The following is a 26,494-nucleotide window of genomic DNA, read 5'->3' as shown; positions in this document are numbered from 1 at the left end:
AAACATTAAATGTCCACTACCACCAAGGAAAGGTGACTTAAGGATGGAGTCAGCTTTTGAATCAGGAAGAACTGGTTTCAGACCCTAGCTCAGACACATACTAGCTGGATGATCACGAACAATTCATTTAACTTTTTTACCCAAGTAATTCTCTAAGACTGTTAAGTTACAGGGCAGTTGCTGATCTGCATGGTACAGGGAGTTTCAATGCCCAGAGTTCCCTAAATAGGTCTGAACTAAGTAGCTAGGTAGTACAATTGATAGAGCACTGACCTTGGTGTCACAAAGACCTGCGTTTACCATCTGAACTCAGATATTTACCAGTTGTATGATCTTGGGTAAGTCATTTAAACCTGTTTGCATCAGTTCCTCATCTATAAAATGAGCTGGAGAAGGAAATGAATAACCACTCCAGTATCTTTGCTAAGAGAACCCCAAATGGGGTCACAGAGAGTCTGACATGATTGAAACAACTGAATAACAACAAAAATGAATAAATAAATAGTGTGCGAGACAAAGAGAACACCTAGGAGTCAGAATGGCGTAAGTTCAGACCTTACTTCTAATATACTCTTAGTCTGGGGTGGGGAACCTGTGGCCTCAAGGCCACAGTTGTGGGACAACATTGATAGAGGGAGTTTCCACACCTGGGTCTACCTACGTCAGTGAAATCATAAATATGGACCAAAAAAGTAATGTGTAAGGTAGAAGAAACTATTCTATATCTTTAGCCTTTGGAAAGGTTAGAAGGACCTCACTTCATCTCTCTATTGCTCAGTTCATTCCAATTTAAAATCAGGGGGCCCTTTCTCGTTCTGAAACCCTAGTATACTATCTAGTGGCTTGATGCTTTTCAACATCTAGGTTAGCCCCCATTCCTTTTCATTATTGAATCCATCTGATGTCCTCAAAACACCTGACTTATAAATGGATCTTGTGTCATAGATCCTAGATAGTAAGATTTAGAGCTAGATCAAAGATCATCTTTATATATGAGAAAACTGGAGTCCAAAGGCAACCAAGGGCACAGAGCTTGGTACATTCCATCACTGTCCTACTAAGCCGACATTCCCTGAGTCTCTGAGATATTTTCCACTCATTCCCATGAAGGCATTCAGACAACATGAGGTGCCTGTGCTATTACCGAAGATGGGCACTCATGCTATTGCCAAGTTCTAAGGGGGGCATACAAGCAGCACTGGTGTCTGTCTCAATGATATCATATCATTCCAGCGGCTGGATTTCTGTCTGTGAACTTGAAAATGCAAGGCAGGTTTAAAGATGAACAATTTCCTAGGATAAAGGAAATGGGAAAAATATAATTAATCATTTGCCTGTCCCCCAACACTAGTTTACAAAACCATGGTGCAACTTTATTGAGCTCAAAATTGAAGGGTGACAAGGTTAATATGTAGCTTTAGACCTCACGGTTTCATTAACAAACACATTACAGGCTGTAAAGCTGAGCTGACAGTAATGCTAGGCCCAAACAAAGTAAATAATTACTGGCTTGGCAAATGAGGAAGTACTCACAGAGTTTGTTTACATTGGGTTTTTGGAAAATTCACGTTGGCAACAAGTCAAATCCAGTTCGACTAGCAATTGTGACAATCACTCACAGATGCTGCTGGAAGAACAACAAAAGAATGGATTTATGTCTTTTTTTTTCTCCCTCTGCATTTTTCCCCCTTTGTTGTCTTTTTTTTTTTCCTTTACCATTTTGGATCAATAAAGAACTTGCAGCCACAAAGATAAGTGGGTTACATGGCAGATGGGCCTTGGAATGTTTAAAAATCTCATGTTGCATTTTGTCTCTTGGCCCTCAATTGGAAAAGACACAGCTGTGTTCAAGCTGCAGTCATAAAACTCTTGCTCCTTGAAAAATGCCTATGGGTCCCCTTGGTAGAACCCAGTCGAGGGGAAGTCTGTACGAAATTTTCCATAGGAAAAAGGCCCCAACTTTTTTGTGCTGGTGTACTGTGAATAAACCATTGAATTCTGAGACCTGAAGAGAGGATTCTGTACTAGGGAGGATCTGTTACATTTTTTCCCTGGCTGGGCTGGAAAATTTTAAACAGGAATCAAGTAATAAGACAACTCAGCAAAATGGAAAAGACTTCTGCAGAGCAATTGAGGTCCATGAAATACAATTCGAAACAATTTCGGCATCCCTCTGGTTGGTATTTCACCAACCATAAAACTGGAACTTGACCACACAGAGTACAAGGGCTCCTAAGCCCTCAAATTTGAATTTCTGCATCCTTGAGAGATCAAGTTTCAGGAGCTTTATGGGTATATGCAAAGCCAGGATTATCCTAATTCCATGTCTACTGACTTCTAATGGAAAGAGCACTAACAGTCTAGGGTTTTCATGTTGTTTAACTGGATTGTTTAATACTATAATAGTATGCCACTGGTGTTATTATTATTTATGGGCCAGTCCCAAATCTACAGGCTTTGAAAAATCAAAGCCACATTTGGTGTCTGTACCAACAAATTCCATCTCCTTAATCATGCTACTTTTAAGGTCCTTTGGCATGAATATTGCATAAAACTAAAGATAGTTTATAATTTTCTAAATAAATATGGTATAGAATGGATGTGTGCCAAATGTAATAGACTTTCCTTCTATAATCACTTAAATACAGAGCTAATTTTCTATTTACAAGATCAAATTCACACTATCATTCCATCTAGTATTTATTAAGTGTCTACTATGTTCCTGGTATTCTGCTAGGTGCTGGGGATATAAATACAATGAATGAATCAATCCCTACTCTCAAGGGGCTTAATTCTAATCATTGTCCAAGGATAGATAATTTTCTCAATGCCAAACTTCAAACCTTTAGTGTTCCTTGAAGGAGAGACCCTTCCTATATAGTTAAACAATTTTAGATGAGAAATTTATTTGTAATACTTTTTCTTTCTGAGCAAAAGGTTCCTTAATCCTCTCTCCTCCTTCTATTCTGACTTCTCCAACCTCAGGATAGGGCAGGAATCATTTCCAGATGATGTGTCCTGTCCCAATGTCTATCTCCCTCTTACCTATTAGACATTTTGAATTGGAAGTCACATAGTTCCTCAACCTTAACATGTTCAAAACAAAATTCATTAACTTTTACCTATAACCTTCCTCTAAACTTCTCTGTCTCTGTCAAGGAAGCCATCATCCATAGAATCACCTAAGCTTACAATCTCAACTATCTCTTCTTCCTCACCCTCCCTTAACACCCATATCTAATCAGTTACCACATCTTGTCTACTCTTCTGCCATAACATCTCAAATATATATCCCTTTCTTTACACTCTCACAGTAGCTACCTTATTTCTGGACTTCATTACTTCTCATCTGGTCTATTGTAATTGACTTCTAAGGTGTTACACAGCCTCCAGTCTCTTTCTTCTCCTATTGATCCTCCACAGAATTGACAAAATATTTCCAAAGAATTTATCTAACTATAAGACCTTCTGGCTCAATAAACTCCAGTGGTTCCCTATCACTTATAGAATCAAGTGCAGATTCTTCTGGTTTTAAAAATCCTTCACTCCCTAAGCTCCAGTCTATCCTTTTTATTGTACTATATTATGGAAATGCTTGTTTTATTCCATAAATTAAAAATTAAATTAAATTTTAAAAAGAAACCAAAATGTCATCCTAATGTGTTCTTCTTGAGGTAGAGGCAGTCCAAGATAATAGAGTGCTGTACTTGCAATCAGTAAGAGGGGTCCAAATCATCTGGCATGTCCCATGAAGCTCAAGATCTTTCAACTCAGGGCCCCAGTGATGAATTACATCTCATTTATTTTTTTCTCCCTTTAATTTTTCATCTTTTAATGATCTACCTTTGTCTATTCTTTTATCTTAAATTACATATATAGCATAATTATATATAAAGAAACATATTTATATAATCTATAAACAATTACATAATTAATATATTTATATTAACATTAAATAATATATAATTTTATTATGAATGTAATAATCAACAAATGCAAACATTCACCCACAGAAAGGAGAATCAATGTACTTTCCAAGATAATCCTTTGCATAGCTTCAGACTGATCATAGAATATTGAACTTTTCAGTCACAATGACTTAAAGATCATTTATTAAGTTGTAATGGAGTTGTGATCTGTAGTGCCAGAAAGATATGTGCTGGGCACTATGCTAAGAGCATTACAAATATTATCTCATTTGATCCTCACAATAACCCTATTAAGTATGTACTTTTATTATCCTTACTTTACAGTTGCAGAAATTGAGGCAAACAGAGGTTGAGAGATTTGCCTAGGGTCACATAGCTAGTAAGTGTTCAAGGCTAGATTTGAACTCAGATCTTCCTGATTCTATCCCCAGCATGCCATCCATTGCACCAATCAATCAATCAATATTTATTAAGTACCTACTATTTCTAAATACTGTGCTAAGCACTGGGGATACAAAAAGAGATAAATTACAGTACCTGTCAACAAGGAATTTATAATCCAACAGAGGAGACAACACGTAAACAAATATATACAAATAAGCTATATACAGTATAAATAGGAAATAATTAAGAGATGGAAGGCATTGGAATTAAGAGGTGTTGGGGAAGGCTTCCAATCAAAGGTGGGATTTTAGTTGGGACTTAAAAAAAAACAGGGAGATCAGTAGTCAGAGCAGAGGGAGGAGAACATTTCATACATGGACGGCAGTCATTGAAAATGTCTAGAGTTAAGAGATGGAGTGTCTTGTTCATGCAATAGGCAGGAGGCCAGTATTACTTGATTGAAGAGTATGTGTCAGGGACTATACCTTAAGAAGATTTGAAAGGTAGGATAGTTTTAGGTTGTGAAAGGTTTTGATCACTAAACAGAGAATTTTGCATTTGATCCTGGAGGCAATAGGACACCACTTAGCTGCCTCACAGCTAAAATCACTAAAGATCCCTAAAATATTGAAATGGGAATATAAGCCACAATATGCCAAATTAGGAATATTCTACAGGTTCTCAAAGTTTTACTCCTATTACATGCCAACCATTCTTCATTGACAATAGATTCCTTATCTAGTAGTCCCCTATATCAATGAAATCCATGGCCCACTTCCTATCCCCACCCTATCTAGTACTTTGCAACTTGGGGATACTGTAAGTTGCAGAACGGGCACCATATTTATGGGCAAGGAGAGTTTCCTTATTTGGAATTCCCTATACTTATGGAATCACAAGGGAAGACAATGTACAAAAGACACAAAGAAGTTTCGTGGTATCTTAGATAGAGGTCTTGTCTTGGGGTCAGGGATACTAAATTCAAATACCATCTCATATGTATAATAGCTTTGAGACCATAAAGTGATCCACCATAGTTTTCTAATTCCATGTTACATCCAAGTTTTACATCAGAATTTCTGGTTGGAGTCCAGGCACAGAGAATTCTCTATCCTCATGATTCTGTACTAAAACAATCTAAAATCTGACTTCTTCAAGGAGATATAGTAATGGGATGAATTTATTTTGGAAGTATGTTGGCTTTCTGTCATCTCCCTTCAGAATACCTGTTCCTATAAAATAGCAGGCAATATAACACCCATAAACTGTACAACCACCCTGCATAACTCCCTTCCTGTCAGAATAGTACATTTTTTGGTTATAGGATGGACTCATTGATTGCCTTCAAATGTTTACAGTTAAATATCCTGTGATCAGGGCAGTCAAAAGCATTTCTGTAGGTGAGAATAGGGGAAAAAAAACTGGAAACTTTAAAGTTAAGTCCTTTGGAGAGACCCTGAGAGGGAGAAAGCGGTTAGAAGCAAAACGCTTTGAGATTAGGTATGAACCGTGTGCACTATCGATTAAGGCATTTTTTTAATCAATATAGAAACACTTTGCACAGAGTAGCTTTCAGGACCCTTCAGGGAAGTTGATTTGATTTAGTTCAAAGGTTAGGGACCTCTGCCTGCAAAACAGGTAAAGAAAATGGCACAGATACAGTTTTACAAGGCTTTAAATGCTTACATTTTCAGGACCTACAACTAGCTAGTCATGACGATTGAGAGTATAGAATTTTTTAAGAGGAAAATGAAACTTTAAAAACAATGATGTCTAAATTAAATAGATGTTACATTGCTAAAATTTGCAGAGGGACTCTAGAGGCTTAATAGACTGGGCTTGCCTGGCCCTATGCTATTCAGCCTATCCATTACCCCAATTACTCTGTAGCTATTTCTAGATAGCTGTGGGTGTTTGAAAGGTTCTATTAATATGTATTTTATAGGTTCAAAGATTTGGAACCAGAAGGGATGATTTGCCCAGCCCCCTCATTTTGCCAGTGAGGAAACTGAGGCCCAGAGAGAGATGACTTTCCCAAGGCCATGCAAGTAGTAAGTGGACAGAAACTCGTGATTCCAAGCTATGATATTTAGATAGTTGATTCAGCAGTGGCTCAGCTTTTTTTTTTTTAATATGTATTTTTTCTCTAAAAATATGTATTTTAGCTCTCTCCTAAAAGGGAACAGGTTCTCACTCTTTGGAGGTATTCAAGCAGAGGCTATTGGGTACGACCTTTTGTATATGGGTCAGACGACATGGCTCCTGAGGTCCCTTCCATCAACATTCTGGGGAAGGAAGTCAGTCTGCATTTTTGTCCCTGGTGATTTTTTTTAATCCCTTTAATCAGTGTTTAAATGCATATTTTCACTGATCTCTGCAGAGCAAAACTGAGGATATCCTTGTTTTTCCTTTTTGAGAATGAAAGGGAATAAGCATTTATTAATTATCTACTTTGTGTCCGGCACAATGCTAAGTGCCTTTTCCAACTATTATCTTATTTGATCCTCACAGCCCTGGGAGGTAGGTGCTCTTATTGTCCCAATTTTACAGATGAAGAAACTGAGTTAAACAGAGGTTTGGTGATTTATCCAGGGTCTCTCAGCTAAGAATATGAGACTGAAGTTGAAATCAGGACTTTCAGACTCCAGGTGCAGTGTTCTATCCATTGAGCTATCAGTTACCTCCTTTCTTCTTTTTCTTCCCTTCCCCTCTCTCCCTTTCCCCTTTCTTTCCCAAGTACTTAATCATTCTATCCAAATATTCAATGTCAGTCATGAGATTTTCTGCCAATGCAGATGAGCTGGCCTCATTTACAGCTTCTTAACACTATAGCATCTTATTTTTTAACTCCACCTTAAGGAAGTCTTCTCTTTCTAATAAAATAGTAAATCGCAAATGAGGTCAGTGTTATTCATTGTTCCCTATCAACAAGGATGGCCTCATACATAGGCAAAGTAAGCAGTGGTGCAATTGTTGTGATTCTAGGTGTATCAAAAAGTCCATCCTGTCTCTGTCATTCCTTGATACTCAAAATGCACAAATCATAGAATTTCAGAAGTATAAAGGATCTTAATAATTATTTAATCTAAAGCCACTTCTTTCATTTTTTAGATTTCTAGGACCAGGAATAGGAAGAGATTTCCTTCAAAGTCAAATGGCTAGTTAATAACAGAATTACCATTTCTCTTTCTACTATGTTATTTTGCATCTCTACAAGAGAAGATTCATTAACTTAAAGCTTTAATCACTGTCAGAAAGCAAATCTCTCTGGAAGAGTGAAGACTATACTTTATGCTATTAGACAAGTTATATTTTAGCTATTGATTCTTTCTTAAAAATAGCTTTTGATAGGGGAAGAGCCTAATAGTAAATACCTAAGTAGACTACAAAGTGGAGAAGGGATACAGAATTAGGTAACTGGGAAACCCAAAGCCATTTTTGCTCCACTTCAAAATGTCATCCAGTGTTCTGGGCCAGGCCTGACTCAGAGCAATCTAATTATTTAGACTCAGGATTGGAAGAAATTAAGACATTCTTTATTATAGTTCAGAACTAATGTAGACCATTCTGGTGATGCAGATCTGGGATTGACCTGAAATGGGGCACTGGAAGAACATCTAAAAAGCAATGAAAGCACATTTAGCCATAGCACGGAAAGGATATTCTACAAAGACAAAGCACCGATTCATTTAGATACAGTGCCTTTGCCTTTACATTGACTATGGTTTCAATATCTTTTAAGAAAAAGCTAGCCAGGACTAAAAGGGTTAAATGTTGTTCCTATGATCACCCCTGACAGCAAGGTCCTAAAGATATTTTAAGGGATTTTCCACCAATTAAACAGCCTTAGTTCTGCTAATGAACAACCCTGACCTTTGAGGTTACTATTCCCATAGGTAGAGATAATATTACCTATGAGTGCATTTTTAGTTGATCTTTCCTAGCATTCCCAAAACTACCTCTAAGGCATACTTAACTACTTTGGTAAATGAGAACACTGAGGCAGGTACTTTTTAATAATCTGTATTTATTTACTTATTTTTAACATTCAAAATTTTTTTGAATTTTATTTTTGAATTTTTGAATTGAATTCTCTCCCTCCCTCCCAAATCTTTTGCACCCACTAAGACAAATGTTATATCAATTATACATGTAAAATCATGCAAGACATATTTACATATTAGCTATATCACAAAAAGCAAGAAAAATAAAGTAAGAAAATTATATTTGAATTTGCACTGAGAAGTCATGAATTTTCTCTCTGGAGGTACATAACATTTTTCATCATGGATCCTTTGGAATTGTCTTGAATCATTATATTAATCAGTGTAGCCGAGTCTTTCACAGCTGATCATCATTATAATATTGTTGTTACTATGTACAATGATCTCCTGATTCTGCTCGTTTTACTTTGCATCAGTTCAGATAGGTCTTCCCATGTTTTTCTGAAACCCTTTCATCATTTCTTATAACACAATAGTACTCTATCACAATCATGTGCTGCAGCTAATTCAACCATTATCCAAATGAGTGGCATCCACTCAATTTCCAATTCTTTGCTGCCACCAAAATAAAAAGAGCTACCATAAATATTTTTTTAACTTGTAGGTCCTTTTATCTTTTTCTTTCATCTCTTTGGGATATAGACCTAATAGTGGTGTTGCTGGTTCAAAGGGTATGCACAGCTTTAACACCCTTTGGACATAGCTCCAAATTGTTCTCCAAAATGGTTGGACATGTTCTCAACTACACTGACAGTTCATTAGTGTAACTATTTTCCCTCATCCCCTCCAGAATTTATCATTTATGTAAGGTGGTATGTCAGACTTGTTTTAATTTGCATTTCTCTAATCAATAGTGATCTAGAGCATTTTTTCATATGACTATAAAGAGTTTTGATTACTCCTAGAAACTGCCTATTCATATCCTTTCACCATTTATCAGTTGAAGAATAGCTCTTATTTTTATAAATTTGATTCCATTCTCTATGTATTTGAGAAATGAGGGCTCTATTAGAGACATTGCTATAAATTTTTTTGATATTACTTCATTGTTTATGGTACCTTTTAGCAAAATACAGTACACTCAATTATGTCTTTTAATTAGGTCTATTTTTGCTTTTGCTTTGTCTGAGACCAGGATCGCTACACCTATTTTTTTTTTTTTACTTCAGCTGAAGCATAATAGATTCTGTTCCTGCCCTTTATCTTAACTCTGTGTGTGTCTAACTGTATATTTCCCTCCATACTATTAACTTCTCTTTATCTTTCTTTCTCTTTTTTTTTTATCCCATCCCTCCTCAATAGGCTGTTGTGCTTCTGATCAGTGCTTCCTTTAGTTTGTCCACTCTCCAAGTATCATTTTTCCTTTCTCTTGTCCCATTCTCTTCCTATGTCCCTTTTTGGCAGTTTTCAATTTGGGATATCCCTTAGGAGGTGATCAGAGGATTCTTTAAATTTCCACTTTACCCTCTGAATCTAAAATATCAGGGAAATCTTCATTTATAATTTCTTGAAAATGATGTCTAGGGTCTTTTTTGATCATGGCTTTCAGGTAATTCAATAATACTTCTTATCTCTCTTCAACCTGTTTCTGAGATAAATTATTTTTCCAATGAGAAATTTTCCATTTTCTTCTATTTTTTGACTTTTTTAATTGTTTCTTGAAGTCTCATGGAGTCATTAGCTTCCACTTGCCTAATTATAATTTATAAGGGACTATTTTCTTCAGTGAATTTTTGTGCCTTTTTTGCCATTTAGCCATTTCTCTGTGGGTTTTTTTAAGGGGTTATTTTCTTCAGCATTTTCGTGCCTCTTTTTACCAAATTGTTAATTCTCTTTTTATAATTTTCTTGCATCACACATTTCCTTTCCCCACCCCCCAATTTCCCTCTACTAGTCATCTTGCTTTTTAAACTTTTCCAGAAATTTTTCTTGGACTTGTTTTCTAATTAGCATTTCTCTTTGAGACTTTGCTTGTGATTCTTTTCACATTGTTGTCTTCTTCTAAGTTTGTGTCTTGGTCTTCCCTTCCTCTTTAATCACTTATTTTCTACTCAAGTTCTTTTTTTGCTGTGTGCTCATTTTTTCAGCCTATTTCTTGACTTTCAACTTTATATTAAATTGGGGCTCTGCTCACCTGGGAGTAAGGAGATTCAGGCTTTACCATGCTGTTGTTTCCAGAGTTAGTTCTGGGGGTCTGCAAGTTTGAGAATTCCAAGGTAGTTTGATGCAGGGAGAATTATTGTCACTGCTTTCTTTGTGCACTGATCTTTACCCAAGAAGGGTCCCTGTTCCCCTGCAGCTTCAAGTACTAGGGCTCCTTTCAGACCTGGAATTGTGACCAGGGCCCTTGCTCCCTTTTGACTGACCATAGTATTCCTGTTTATCCTGGAATTCCAGCCCAGAACTATCTGTGGGCAACAGAGGTTACAATCAATGTCAAGTGTGCCCAATACCTGCAGAGTCCCCTGCGATATCTTTCTGACCAGTTTTCTGACTACCTTATCATGTCTCAGCTGGGAGCTCCTGAACCTGCTGTTACTACTGGTGGAGTTTCCTCAAAGACTCACCACTGATACTGTCACTGCATGTGCTACAGGCTGGCCCCTATCTTAGCATCACAAACCTGTCCTACCAGCCTCCTAAGTTGTCTTAGGATGAAAAAAAAATGTCTCACCCTGAACTTTTGCTGTCTCTACCACTCCAAAATTCAATCTGAGGCATTATTTTAACATTGTTTGGAGGGGAATGTTGGGAGAGTTTGGCTGGATTTCTGCTTCTGCTCTGCCATCATGGCTCTGCCTGAGCTAGATCCTTTAGAGTGAAAAAGTTACTCTCTGGATATGGTGTGGGTCCCTCTTTCAGTGTACTTAGAATATCATAGCAATGGTTTAATTGAGACACAGAATGTTAACATTGGGAGGAATTCTAAAAATAATGCTGTCATAGAATTTAGCAAAGGAATGAGTCATATATATAACAACCCAAACCTTCATTTTATATGTGAGGAAATGAATACCATAGCCTTCTTTAATAAGGAGTTGGATTGGGGCGGCTAGGTGGCACAGTGAATAAAGCACAGGCCCTGGCGTCAGGAGGACCTGAGTTCAAATTCAGCCTCAGACACTTAACACTTCCTAGCCGTGTGACCTTGGGCAAGTCACTTAACCCCAAGTGCCCCTCCAAAGAAAAGCAAAAAACAAAAAGGAGTTGGGTTAAATACCCTGTAGGAGCTTTCCGCCGGCTCTGCCATATTCCATTGAGTTGTCAAAAGGACGAACACAAAAGAAAAAAGGAGAGGGACATGATACATGTTTTCTAGGCCCTTTTGAAAACATGGTTTTCTCCCTTTGGCTACATATATGTGAATATACAAGAAAGGTGACATTGTAGATATTGAGGGTATGGGCACAGTTCAGCAAGGAATGCCCCACAAATGTTACCATGGCAAGAGTGGACAGGTCTATAATGTTACTCAGAATGCTGTAGGCATTGTTGTAAACAAACAGGTTAAGGGCCAAATTCTAGCCAAAAGAATTAATGTGTGTATTGTACATATTAAGCATTCCAAGAGCAGAGATAGCTTCCTGAAGCGGGTAAAGGAAAATGATCAGAAGGAAAAGGAAGCCAAAGAAAAAGGCACTTGGGTTCAACTGAAATGCCAGCCTGCTCCACCCAGAGAAGCACATTTTGTGAGAACCAATGGCAAGGAACCTGAGCTGTTGCAGCCAATCCCCTATGAATTCATGGCATAAGTGACTGTAAAAAAAAGAACAATAAAAAAGTTGGATTATGAAATAAACAAACAAACAAAGAAATATCCTGTAAGATCCCTTCCAACACTAAGATTGTATGATTCTGGTGACTTGACTCATGATAACATAGACATCCTTAAAATAATTTTAATAATAACTAGTATTTGTATGTCACTCCAAAGTTTATAAAGTGCTTTACAAATATTATCTCATTCTATCCTCACACTGAACTGAGAGATGGGGGCTATTATTATTCCCATTTTATAGATTAGGAAACTTACTCACATGGAAGTTAAGTGATTTTCCCAAGGTCACGTAGCTAATAAGTGTCTGAGGCTAGATTTGAACTTATATCTCCCAGACTGTAGGCATAATATTTTACCTACCACAACAACTAGCTACTGCCAATTTAAAAATTGTTTTAAACTCATTTTTTCCTCCAAGTATCTCATTTTACCTCCAACATTTATTCTATTGAGCACATAGTTCAGTCCAATATGTCCTTCAAATTGTGCTTTCCCCCCTTTATGTGGGAAGCAGATAGAGGCTGAGTTCATAGTCAGGAAGATACCTTCCTGAGTTCAAATCTAACTTCAGACACTTATTGGCTGTGTGACCCTAGGTAAGCCATTTAACCTTATTTGTCTCAGTCTCTTCATCTGTCAAAAGAGCTGGAGAAGAAAATTGCAAACAACTTTAGTATTTTTGCCAAGAAAACCCCAAATGAGGTCACAAAGATTCGAATATGAATGAAATAACTGAACAACAACTTTCTAAATACTAGAAAATAACTAGTTATAAAGACATCAGAGACAAAATATACAAATCCAGTATCACATTTTTAAGAAAGCACAGTTTCCTTAAGAGACTGACAGCACAGATAAAATTTGATGGTCTTTTAAGATAATTTAATGAATTTGTGTCCTTCACTAAAATCCCAACTAAAAGGGAATTCAACCATGTATTTCCAGAGTTATCGCAAATATTACCTTATCTTTCTTTTTTGCCCCCTGTATTTCCTTCTTTTTTTCCATTCTGAGACATTAGACAGGTCAGCTCTCCCTGACACACACATAATCAGAAACTCTGGGCATCAGTGATAGGGAAATGAAGCCAGGAGGGTGTAACTAGATTGCAGGGGTGAGGAAATAGGGGTGATTCAGTTTAAGAAGGTTTCTCCCTTTTTTCCCCCTGTTTGTCTTTTGGTTCTAATTTTACAAGCAGGCTTTTATAAATGGGTTTGAGAAAGATGACTATGAATCCACAGCATAACCGGGGTTTTGTTCCCACAATGATCATTAAAATACTAGCTCTGGTAAGGGTTAGGCATAGAGAGGGAAGTAAGCACTGAACCAGCTTCTACCCACCACTTTGTCAATGCACATAAATTCTAATTTGTAACACCCCTGCAGTTCCATTGTATGGCTCCATTAGTCTATCCATGAATTATTCACACATGATACATCATAATGGCATCAGAGCCATTTATGATATCAATTCATACTATTATAGAACAGGTAATCTGCAGCTGTCCAACACAACATGTGTTAATTAGAGCTCCCTGGAACTTTGGCAAGTAACTGCCTTTCCAAATCCAACCCATTCTTCAAGGCCCAGCTCAAGTCTTACTACCATGAATCCTTTTCCAACCACCCCAGCCCATACTGAGCTCTTCTTCTTCTAGTCTTCCATAGATCACATCATACAATTTTAGCCTTTGGTTCTATGCACACTAGAGCTATTATTTTATTGCTCCTTGTGCTATAAAAACCATTTGGAATTCTTTGGGGACTGTGGCCAATCGCTTCCTTTTGTATCTGTCACGGTTCTTCATCAGTGCTATACTCAATATATATGCATCTCTTCTGACGTGACTTCTTGGATACACTACAAAAGATATAACCTGAGTTCTGTGAGGCTGTACTGTACATGTGAAGCCAAAGTCCTGGACAGTTTGGGGTGAGTTGTGAATTCCACAATAGGCAGAAGATTTCAGTTCTATAAACATGCACAAGGGAAAGTGTTTTATTATCTTTTGCTAGCTTTGCTAAAGAAATAAGCTGCTTTGAGATTCTGTAAGATTCTGTTGTATTCTAATTTCATTAATAGTGTTTTGGTTAACTAGTAAACCTAATTGCCTTAATTTCTTTACTTTTCCTTTTTCTAATAGGCTGGGTCAAATTGTGGCATTCATTTCCTTTCCATTTTGAAAATTGTCCCAGGACAAGTCTATGCAGACTTCAATTGTTATAACTCTTAATACATTTCATAATAGCTAATATGTACATAGAGGCAGTGAGATGGTTCAATGAATAGAACATTGGCCTTTGAGTCAGGAAGGTCTGAGTTCAAGTCTAGATTCAGACACTTACTATGCCACCCTAGGCAAGTCTCTTAACCTCTGTTCACCTTGATCCACTAGAGAAGGAAATGATCAACCACTCCAGTATATTTGCTAAGAAATGAAGAGTTGGACACAACTGAACATCAAATATGTAATCAAAACTTGCAAAGCACTTTACAAATATTTTCTCATTTTTCATCTTCACAATAACCCCAGAAAGTGCTATGATTATTTTATAAATAAAGAAACTGAGGCAGAAAAAGGGTAAGCAATTTACCCAGGATCACATGGCTAATAATTATTTGAGACTGTATTTAAAGTTGATTTCCTGACTCTGGGTACAGTGCTCACCCTGCTGTGCTACCTAGCTTGACTGCAGAAATCAAAGAACCGTAAAAGATATGGCTTTTCTTCTGATGGGTCAGATGAGAAACCTAAGGGTGAGTTCTATCAGGGCTGTCTCCTAAATACCTGAGTGTCAAAGTTCAAGTCAACCTTTGAGTTCTAAATCTAAAATTAGACCTATTTTAATTGTGATCCCCAAATCTAGGGAAATATCGGCAGAAATTTTGATAATATAAAAATAAATAAATCAATATTAAAAAAAAAATAAGAGGACAGGAAGAGGGAATGAATTCCAAGCATGAGGGACAACCAGTGTAAACACAAAGATAGGAGATGGAATCTTGTAGGCAAGAAATAATAAAAAGACTGATTCGGACAGTGTATATAATATATGAAGGGTGAGAATATATGATATGACTGGAAAGGTAGGTTAAGGAGGTCTTTAAAACATATTTTCACCAATATTCTAATTTGATTTGCTCAATTACAATTAGAAGCACATCTTTTGAACATCTGTACTTTTCTAGTAATCCCATATGGTTACAAATCATGTAACACTATGAACTAGGAAGAATCAAAGTTGTAGATGCCCCAAAATACAAATGTTACACTGCTATATACAAAACAAAATAAGACTTAGTGGAAGGGTGCCAGTAAATTTGTAGGTGGGTGTGTTTGTGGAAGGATAAAAATTAAGATAAGGAATGTAGGGGCTGCATTCTTATTGGAGAGAGTGTACACATGAATGAGATTCATCACAGTATTGAAATGAATGATTTATACTTTATCCTGAGTGAATTCAACTCATTTTTTGAAATCAGGTTTTGATGTAAAGAGGGGGTACAATTATGAAGGGCTGAGTAAAGAACACCTCAAAAAAGGACAAAGAATCAGTAGGCAAGTAGTACCAAAAACAATCTTTTTCTACTTCTAAATTTTGTTTAGGGCTACTCTTATTTTATGCTGTTCTGTGACTTGGGCAAGAGGAATGAAGCAAGAGAAGGGAGAAAAAAAGGGGGCATGAAATTAAAGAGATCTCTCACAGCAACTTGGATACAAATGGAAAGCATCCCTCACAACAGCAACTGCAGAGACTAAGCCTAAAAGACTAATTAATGCCTTCTGCCATGTTGTTGATGCAAGTGAACATGGGATCTTAAACTTCATTCCCTCCACCCCTTAAATCTTTTGATTATCTTCCTACAACACTAAGTACAACTCAGAGAGGAAACTAATTGAGAAGGGATGTCCATTATAGTCAAGCAAGCAATCATGTTCTTACTAAGTGTCTATGATATGCCAGGTCCTGTGCTACGGCATTCAGACTTTTGAGCATTCAGACTTCTGTTTGGACTTTAAATTATGTCTCATTTCTTAAGAGGTTTTTGGAGGTTGCACAAGAAGAATTTTCAGTTCCTGTTCTATGTCATATCCTTGACCCCCAAACAGTAGCAATATCATCATTATTAACAACAGCAGCAGCAACAACAATAATTCAGAAGAAATTAATGAATACTGAATTTTTAGAAAGTGTTCTAATTAATAAAACTACTCATCTTGATTAGAGAGTTCAAACACTGTATCATAGAATTAGAGCTGGAAGCAAACTTAATGATCGTTTGGTACCAAGGACCAGATATTTGCCCAAGGTCACAAAGGTAGGAAATGACAAAGTTGTGATTCTAGCCCAGGTCCTCTGACTTCCATATCAAGCACTCTTATCACTATAGTATCAATCCTCAACTTGCCCAGAGGTAACATTCTTAGAAAATGGTGCAAAAATAAAAAATGCACATATTGATACATTGAATGGGCAATAAGAGTGGTCCCTCAAACATCAAAAATTGTAATCTTTTGCTAGAGATCACCGAAAATACACTTTTCTGCATACAATTCTTTGTAACAAAGCATTGATTCTGATAATATTCACTTTTCCTAAAATAGTAACTATAAGAAAAACTTCATAAAATTCAATACACAAAATAAAATTGGTAACATGCAAAACATTTTTTTGCTTAGCAATTCCTTAGAAATCTTTGACCTTTTGTGCTAAACATCTAAATTAAAACAATCACAACAACATTGATTTCAGATAATACTCATTTTTTATACAACATGAAAACTAATGTACCCTAAATTTGTCGTTATTTGATCATTTAGTCACCTTCAATTCTTCATGACCCTGTGGACTACAATACACTAGGCCCTTCGAAGTTGAGGAACTCATCTTTCAATGTTATATCTTTTAGCATTTTAAAACTGTCCATGGTGTTTTCTTGGGAAAGATACTGGAGCAGTTTGCCATTTCCTTCTTTAGTGGATCACCTTTTGTCAGAGCTCTCCACTATGACCTGTCCATCTTGGGTAAACCTGCACAATATAGCTCATGGTTTCACTGAGCTGCACAAATCCTTCTAACATGACAAAGCAGTGATCCAGAAAGGAAGTACCATAAATACTATGCAGCAAATAAAATTCTTAAAACTAAAACATTTTTAAATCTTACCTTTCACTGTGTAAAAACCTCTGACTCCATATTCAGCACTCTCTCCAACCTAATGATTTATTTATCTAGTGCGTATTCAGTCATCTCTTATACCAAAGTGCTTTCTGATACACTTGTAGGACTAAAAGATATCATAGAATCACAGAATTTCAAAATTAGAAGGAATCAGTGGCTCCTGAGTGACCAACCTATAACCAAAAGATGAATATACTCTACAAACTCTAAACAAATGTCCAGTCATTCAATTCACCAATTCCTGAAACAGTCCACTTTATTTGGGTTAGCTCTAATTAATAAGGTTTCCCTTTCCTCCAACATTGTTAAAATTTTCTTCTTTTTAATTTTGACCCATTGCACCTCATTTTTTTAATTAAGGATTCAACAGAAAAAAATTCTGTATTGTCATATGATATTGTCATTACTTTCCAAATATTTGAACAAAAGTAGTATGTTCCCATTAAGTCTACTCTTCCCAAGTATAAATACTCCCTTGTCTTTTACGTGATCCACTGATATATTATCTTAAAAAGACATTAATTATTTTGTTGCTCCTTCTCTTACTGTTTTTTGCTTATCAATGTCCTTCCTAAAATGTGGCATTCAGAAGAATAAGAGCTGATATTTATGTCTTGCTTTAAGGTATGTAAAATGTTTTACATATATTATCTCATGTGAGCTCTTTAACAATCTGGTTAGGTAGGTGCTGTTATTACTCTTATTTAAAAAAAATGAGAAAACAGAGTCAGAAAGTTTAAATGAACACAATACTTCAAATATATTCTGGCTGTCATTATTAAATCTTCACTAAGTCATCTTTTTGTTGCTTAGCAATGCATGTATTCCTGCAGGCTCCTCTTCTGATTGGTGAGTGTCAATTTCCACTTGAGAAAGTACTTGCAATAGTTATGTTAAACCAGCTTAGCTCCCTACTTTCCAGACTAATTTTCTTCTGTGCATCCCACATAGATAGTTTCCCCTTCCCCTTTCCAGCTTCCTTTTATGTATTTTTTTTTTTCGCATTAGGATTTAAGCTCCTTGAAGGCAGGAAATGTCTTCCTTTTGCTTGTATTTGTATTCCCAGCATTTAACACTGTGCCTGACATATACTAAGTGCTTAATACATTTTTTAAGTTATAGACTCTTTTGATCCCAGCATTGATTACAATTTTATTGTGGTATGATTTATAAAGGTTGTGTTTAGAATTTCTGCCTTAAAAACATTTATGATTTTTTCTGTATCATAATCTAATTTTATAATGATTCTATTATATATATATATGATATATCTATGTAATGAGATATATTTACATAATGTTCTTGTTCAGAGGACCCCATGAGACTTGCACTATGATTTGGGGACATAATTGTAACATGAAACTTGAGTTTTAAAGGAATACCATGAAAATATGCAACGAATACACAGGGAGCTCTTCTTTGCAACGGTAGGGTGCACAAGACCAGTTAAACGCCTGGTAGGATACCAGCTGCTCCACAACCATCTCTTTTTTCTCTACTGTGCATAGCTGTGAATGTTCAGGGTTGCCAACATGAAAGTGAAAATGAGATTACTGATTTGAAGTTGTGAAAGTTAAACACGCAAATGTTGAGGATTGACTGTATTTCACTGCCTGTAAAATCCTTGAAATTTTCAAGCTTTCTTGAAATTTATTCTGGGTATAAATGTGGTGGGGTGGGAGGTGAGCAAGGGAGTACCCAGTGAATTGGAGGAGTTGCTTCACCAGGAGCTCCCTCTTCTCCACCTCTTCCTTGTCTCCTGTCATTCAGATGCCTTCTCCCACTGTCTCTTTCTTCACCCCATCTCACATTATGAAGCAGCCATACTCCTTGCCAAGGCTAGCCGGGCTACTTGTTCAAGTGATCCCATTGTATCCTGTCTCCTTCAATAGATTGCCTCCTCTGTCTCTCCACTCTTTCAATTATTTTCAATCTTTTTCTGTCTACTGGCTCATTCCCTACTGTCTACAAACATGTCCATGTCTCTTCAATTCTGAAAAATAAAAAAAAACCTCACTTGATCTATCCCCACTCTCATCCTGTATCTTTTTTGCCCTTTTCAGCTAAACTACTCAAAAAGATCCTCTATAGTTGATGCATCCACTTTCTCTCCTCTCACTCTCTTTCTTAACCCCTTGTAATCTGGCTTCTGATCTTATCATTTCACCAAAACTGCTTTCTCCAAAATTACTAATGACCTCTTAGTTCTCAAATCCAGTGACCTTTTCTCAGTCCTCATTCTCCTTAACCTCCCTGTAGCCTTTGAAAACTTTCTAGTCAAAGAATGGAAATTTCCTGGGTAGCACCTGCCTTGGGAATTGCCTCCTGGTAGTTTGGATTGAGAATGCAGCAGAATGGCAAATGGTTGCTCCAGAGGCATGCCTGGTTTCAGTTCTAGGCTTGTAACTATATAGAATCTTATTAAAGAAAATTTGGATGAGGTGAAAGATGAGCCAGGATGATGGGAATTTGAGAACCTTCTTGAATATAATTTTTTAACTACCTAGCCATTACTGAGACCAGCATATGGTAAGAAACATTCAGCAGGGTAGTCAAATACTTTGTCTATTTTGTTTCACATAAATAAATTTATAAATATATACATGGAGACATTACTAGCTATTTTAACTATAATCTGAATCTGTGGGCCATATTGGATGGTAAGTATCATTTGTCTTGAACACCCAACTCAGCTCAGTTCTAAGGTCATTTAAAAAAAAGTTGCATCAAATCATCAGACCAAATAAGAAACATATATTTTAAAAGTAAGATGCTTAATGGGGACTAAAACAAGAGGACTGGAAAATACTCATTTCACATACTCTAGGAGATCAGGGCCTCCTGTTTAAGTGAATAATGGAAGGAAAAAATAGTGGAAGAAAAAAACCTCCTATCAGACCCATACCCTGTCTTGGGGCATGGCAAATGTTTCATATGTCTGCACAGATTGTACAGAAAAAGATCTGTTCATATAGTATCTATTGATTTCCATAGATAAGTGTAATTCCTTCTGTCTTTCTCTTTGTCTCTGCCTGTCTCTCTGCCTCTATCTTTGACTTTGTCTGTCTTTGTTTCTATATCTCTGTCTCTCCATTTCTGTCTCTGTTTCTCTCCATCCTCTGTCATACTCTCAACTCTTCACAGCTTATTCTCTGTAGTCAGAAAGCAGGTGTGCCATGTCCAGACTTTTCTTGTAACATCTCCCAGATCCCTCATTCATCCTTAAAACACCTTCACATTGCACTCCAGGCACACTGTCTCCAGGGACTGAAGTCTTGGGAACTTTAGGCAGTTCATCCCTGAGACCCAATTCTAAACCAGATATTGACTTAAGGTTATTATTAAAAAATAATCCTCACTCCCTGTCTTTGCTCATTCTTCAAGCCTTAAATTCTATCTAATCTGTGAATATACTTCTGAGCAACCCAACTATGGGTAATTTTCTCCTCCTCTGACCTATGAACTACTTTTATTTGTGCAAAAATGAGACATTTGGGGTAGCTGGGTGGTGCAGTAAATAGAGCACTGGCCCTGTAGTCAGGAGGACCTGAGTTCAAATCTGACTTCAGACACATAACACTTACTAGTCATGTGACCTTGGGCAAGTCACTTAACCCCAACTGCCCTACCTTTCCCCCTCCAAAAAGCCAAAAAAGTGAGACATTCCCTGTCTCTTGGTTTTGGTGAGGAAAGTGCTTGTAAATGATAAGGCACTATGTAAAAACGAACTATTACCATCCTTCATTTTTTTAGTCAACTTTGTTCTCTTCTTCATGTGTTCTGGAACTTTCATGGCACTATTTTATACCTCTGGCAATTTCTCCATGTATCTTCTTAGGCATCTCTCTCAGCTATGACACATCTCATCCATAAAACATTTTCTGAGTGAAAATAAAAAGAAATTATATTGTTTTAAGGTTTTCTAAATACTTTACATATGATATCTCATTTGATCCCCAAAACAACCCTGAGAAATTGGTGCTATTCTTATCATGCCCATTTCACAGATAAGGAAATTAAGGTTGAGAGAGGTTAAGCCAGTGACACTCAGCTAGTAAGTGAGGAAGAATTTGAACTCAGTTTTTTTTGATTCAAGCAATCTATCCACGGTACTGCCGAGCTGCCTTAAGGATATACCAAAAGTAGCTTCCTGCCCGCTACCAACTTAAATTTTTATGTTATAATTTTGTCATTATGGAATGAAAAAAAAGTCACTTTTCACCAGAGGTGGAGGTAACTTTTTGCTCTGAAATATATGATTTCTTTTTCTTATTTTTACTCTCAAAATATTTGTTGGAAGACATGAATCATAAATGAGAGAGGATGAAGGAAGACATTGCCTGAAGTCTAAAACAGCCCCATGAATGTATCAGAACCCATGGAGAAGAGAACTAAGTTGACTTTAGAGGATATGTAGGTCAGTCTGCTTATTTTATAAATTCATTGCTTTTCTATGAGGAAATTAAGGTCAGAGGTAAATTGGATTTCTCAAGAAGACATAGCTGGGAAGCGGTGGAAGGGGAGAGGGGATCCAATCTAAATTTTCTGATCCCATATTCCTTCGTACTGCTACTGCTTCTGGAAAAGTTGATAGGAAGGGGAAGAGAAGGAAACATTATAAGGATAAAGGAGTCTCCATTGAGTTTTTATGGAGTGCAACCTTGATATCCATTGGTTTCAGTTGTCAACCTGCCTAAGGAGGGAGATAGAGTATGCTTCCTTGTGGAGGAATCTTGGAAAGCTCAGGAAGCAGATGCCCTGACTTCTAGTCTTAGCTCTGGCAGTAAGCTTTTTGATCTTGGGTGACTAAATTCACTCCTCTAGATCTCAGTTTCCTTACCTTTATATTGAAGGAGGTAAATTCTGTTATCTGTGATGTTCCTTTTAGTTCCATATATCAATGTATCTGTGATCTTATCTACCAAAGATCAGGCAACAATCATTTTATTAAACATTTACTATGTGCCAGAGATTGTGCTGAGTTCTGGGGATACCAAAAAACAAGGCAAAGAATAGTCTGTATCCTACAAAAAGCATAAAATCGAATATGGGAGATAATATATAAATAGCTAGGTATATACAAGATATATAAAGAGTAGTTAAAAGGTAATCCATTGGGGCAGCTAGGTGGTAGAGTGAATAGAGTACTGGCCCTGGAATCAGGAGGACCTGAATTCAAATCCAGCCTCAAACACTTAACACAGTAGTCATTGTAACCTTGGGGAAAGTCACTTAACCCCAATTGCCTTGCCTCCCCCCAACCAAAAAGCGAAAAGAAAAAAAAAAAGGTAATCCATGCTACTGAGTCAGTTAGGTGACTCAATGGATAGAGTGCTGTTGCTAGAATCAGGAAGACCTGATTTCAAATACGACCTCAGTCACTTACTAGCTGTGTGAACCTGGGTAAGTCACTTAGACTCTGTTCGCCTCAATCTGCTAGAGAAGGAAATGACAGGTTGTTCCAGTATCTTTGCCAAGAAAACCCCATGGCCAGTATTGGTGTGCTATGGTCCATGGGGTCACAAACAGTCAGACATGACTGAGCAGCATCTATTCTAGTGTTGTATCCACCGGCACTCTCTATGCCTTTTCATTTGGTGTTATTTCTACATGTCACAGTGAATGGAGTGCTGACCCTGGAGTCGGGAAGACATGAGTTCAAATTTGACCACAGACCTGTCCTAGCCGTGTGACCCTAAGCAGGTCACTTAATTCCTATTTGCCTCAGTTACCTCAACAATAAAATGTTGATAATAATAGCATCCACGTCCCAGGGCTGTTGGGATGAACAGATGTGATAATATTTGTAAAGTGCTTAGTATACGAGTAGGCACTATAGGAATCCTTATTCTCTTCCTCTACCTCTTCTCCTAGATGTGCTAGGAGGCCTTCCTCTATCAAGGATTCTTAGTCTTTTTGAGTCATGGCAGTATAGTGAGTCCTCTGAATCTCTTCTTAGAATGTTTTCAAATGGATAAAATAAAATATGTAGAAATAAAGAATAATAGCTAGCACTCATAGAGCAAGGTTTTCAAAGTGTTTTACACATATTAACTTATTTGATCCTCATAACAACACTCTGGGGTAAGTACTATTACCATCCGCATTTTATAGATGAGGTAACTGAGGCAAGCAGAGGTTAAGTGTCTTGCTCAGGGTCCTACAGCTAATAAATATCTAAGGCACAGGATTCACACTCAAGTCTTTCTGATTCTAAGTCCTAAATTGAATCTCTTATCCCACCAAATTCCCAATATATTGAAAGACAGTTATGAAAAAATGAAATAAAACACTTCATAGATGCCAGTTTAAGAACTCCTGCTCTAATTTAAAAAAATTACGGATATAAATGCAACAATCTGAGTCACCATCAGTTATACCTCACTGACTACATGGTTGGCTAATCTTATTTTCAAATCTTATCTTTCCTCCACTTCTTTTTCATAGGCCATTGTTGGAAATATACTGTAGTTCTACTAGTCCCAAATTCCCTTTTGTGTGCCATGATTCCATCTGCCCTAAGTGGAAGGTGGTTTTAATTTAGTGGAAGGTGGAAAATAGCAAATAGTTCTGGTTTCAATCACTAGGAAAGCTGAACTGAAAAGAAAAAAAGAGAGTGAAAGCAGGTTCATGCCAAAAGTGGGATAGCACTGAGAAAACAAATGCTATGGAAAAGGAAATCTGAAATAAGCAGCCTGTGAGATTAAATATTAAGAACAGTTATTTCTATCTAGATGAATCTGGAAGAATATACCAACAGTGCAGTTAAGGACAGAGCCATCTTCCTAGCCTATGTGGGAAAAATAGTTTGGGATTTTGAAAGATACAAATTTGTTCGGATCCTGACAATCCAGTCTGAAGAGTTGAACGGTGGCAATATGTTGAAGATCTGTGGTCTCATTGATGTAAGATCCCTATCCATCTGTTATCCATCTCTATCCATGCTACTCCTGTGGTCCATATCTTATTATCATAGCCCATATTCTCTCAAAGAACATAAAGAGCTTTTGGAAATACCAGAAGCTGAATGGAGGTTATACTTGAGAATCTGGTATGTAATTCATATAGGAAACTCTTTCTTATCTATAAATTAGACAACTCTTTTTAGACTTGCCTGGGCTGAAAAAAGATTAAATAGATTGCCTTTGGTCATAGCTAGTAGGTACCTGAAGTAGAATTTGAACCCAGGACCTTTGGGGCCATACCAGAACACTATGCCTCCACTTTTCCTCTAAATGGAGTAAATAGAAAACAGAAGAAAGCTAAGTTTGGGAGCTTCTTCCCCCTCCCCTCCCCTTCTGTAATAATAATATAGCAACGAAGGGTATTTTCTCAGCTTGAGTGTTTGAAGAAAAGACAAAAAGTTGGGCAGTTTCAATTCAGGAGAAATCTATAGTGAAGATCTTGCTTAGAAACAACACATTCCTTATAGTCTAAAAGGGTTTAATTTTGTTGTCAAGTTTTGTTTCAGACCATCTTGGAAAGCACTGAGGGGAAAAAAACAGATTATTCAAAGCAACAGTGGATGGCAGTATTGGTTTGCAGCTATAAAGAAATAGAAAGTAGAATCTTTTTCAGAAGAAATCCAAGATTTGGTGGAATCTCTATAGGAGACTTTACAGGGCTAAAACAGTGAATTTTTGTTGTAAGTGTTTGAGTAATTTAAGAGAATGCTCTGATGATTTGGGAACATCAGATTATAAAATGGAGGTTTGTGGGTGTGGGGGTGACAGATGACCTAGAAGAAAAGTTTTTTTGTCTTGTTTTCTTTAATCAGTGTTTCAGCTAACCTTTTAGCACTAGGAATAAATGTGGTTTTAGATGAGGGTAGGGGGGGCTGGAGGAGGAGGAGGACCAAAAAAAAAATGAAGTTGGTCAATAAGGAGATTAACAACAAGGAAAGTTTATAGTTTCTTCTGAAGCCTATTATTAATAATATTATATTCGTTGAAGAAGAGTTAGATTAAACATAAGAGGCATTGGGATTTGGATTAAGAATACAGGGATGGAGGAGAAGAAAAAATGACACTGTGCATTTCAGGCATTTTTCTTTTTTTTTTTTAAGAGTACAATATGCATGGTGTTGAAAGCCTCATTGTACTGTAGAAAGATTACCAAACTTGAAGTCAGGAAGCCTGAATCTAGTACTGTTTCCATCACTAATATCCTATGAAAGAAGGAAGGAAGGAAAGAGAAGGAAGGAAGGAAGGAAGAAGAGAAAAGGAAAGAAGGAAGGGAAGGAAGGAAAGAAGAAAGGAAAGAGGGAAGGAAGGGAGGGAGGAAAAAAGGAAAAATTTATTAAGTGCCTGCTATGTGCAAGACATTATACTAAGTGCTTTACAAATATTATCTCATTTGATCCTCACAACAATTCTAGAAGGTAGGTGCTATTATGATCCTTATTTTACAATCGAATAAAATAAGGCAGGCAGAATAATAGAGCAGTTGCACTGGAATTAAGAGGGATTGAGAAAGATTTCTTTTAGAAGGTGGAACTGTAGCTTTAAAAAAGACAGGAAGCAAACATTAGGAAAAAGAGCATCCCAGGTATGATGACCAGCCAGTGAAGATTTAGAGAATCTGGCAGCAGAGTATATTGTTTGAAGAACAAGGAAGCCAGTGTCACTGGATCACAGAGTATACATGGAAGACTAAGGTATAAGAAGAGTGAAAAGGGAAAAGGGAAAAGATTGTGATGGACTTTGAATGCTAAACAGAGGATTTCCTATTGAATACTGAAGATGATAGAAAGCCACTGGAGAATATTGAATAAGGGAGAGGGTGATATGGTCAGATCTGTGCTTTAGGAAGATTGATTTGACAGCTGGATACAAGATGGGATGGATTGGAGAGAGACTTAAGGCAGGAAGACTTACCAGCAGAATATTGCAATCATCCAAGTGTAAGATGACAATGAGGACCCACACCAAAGTGGTGGCAATGCCAGAGAAGAGAAAGGGTCATATACAAGAAATGCTATGAACTTGAAATTGACAGAATTTGTCAATGGATTGGACATATAGGTAATGGTGAGAGATAGCAAAGAGACAGCAATGACACCTGGGTGCCTGGGAGGGTGGCTATGCCCTTAACAATAAAGTAAAGGTCAGACTCTGTAAAATGAGAGGGTAGGCCTTGGTCCTTTCCAGTTCCAAATCTATGCTCAGAGATTAGGCCCTGACAATCTTTTCTCTAGTCTAAGTCAAAGAGGAATC

At 37.0% G+C, this 26,494-nt stretch overlaps 1 pseudogene; it reads left to right on the top strand.

The window, feature by feature from the left end:
* Positions 1-538: 538 nt before the first annotated feature.
* LOC138168728 (large ribosomal subunit protein eL21-like) lies at positions 539-12,132 on the top strand (annotated as a pseudogene).
* Positions 12,133-26,494: the final 14,362 nt, after the last annotated feature.

The sequence above is a fragment of the Petaurus breviceps genome, unplaced genomic scaffold (genome assembly GCF_028583685.1).
Source record: "Petaurus breviceps papuanus isolate PSGF00001 unplaced genomic scaffold, PetGlider_PUasm1.0 37, whole genome shotgun sequence".
In the NCBI taxonomy this organism is placed as follows: domain Eukaryota; kingdom Metazoa; phylum Chordata; class Mammalia; order Diprotodontia; family Petauridae; genus Petaurus; species Petaurus breviceps.
The sequence above is the reverse complement of the archived record's forward strand: the minus strand, read 5'-3'. Positions and strand labels throughout refer to the sequence as shown.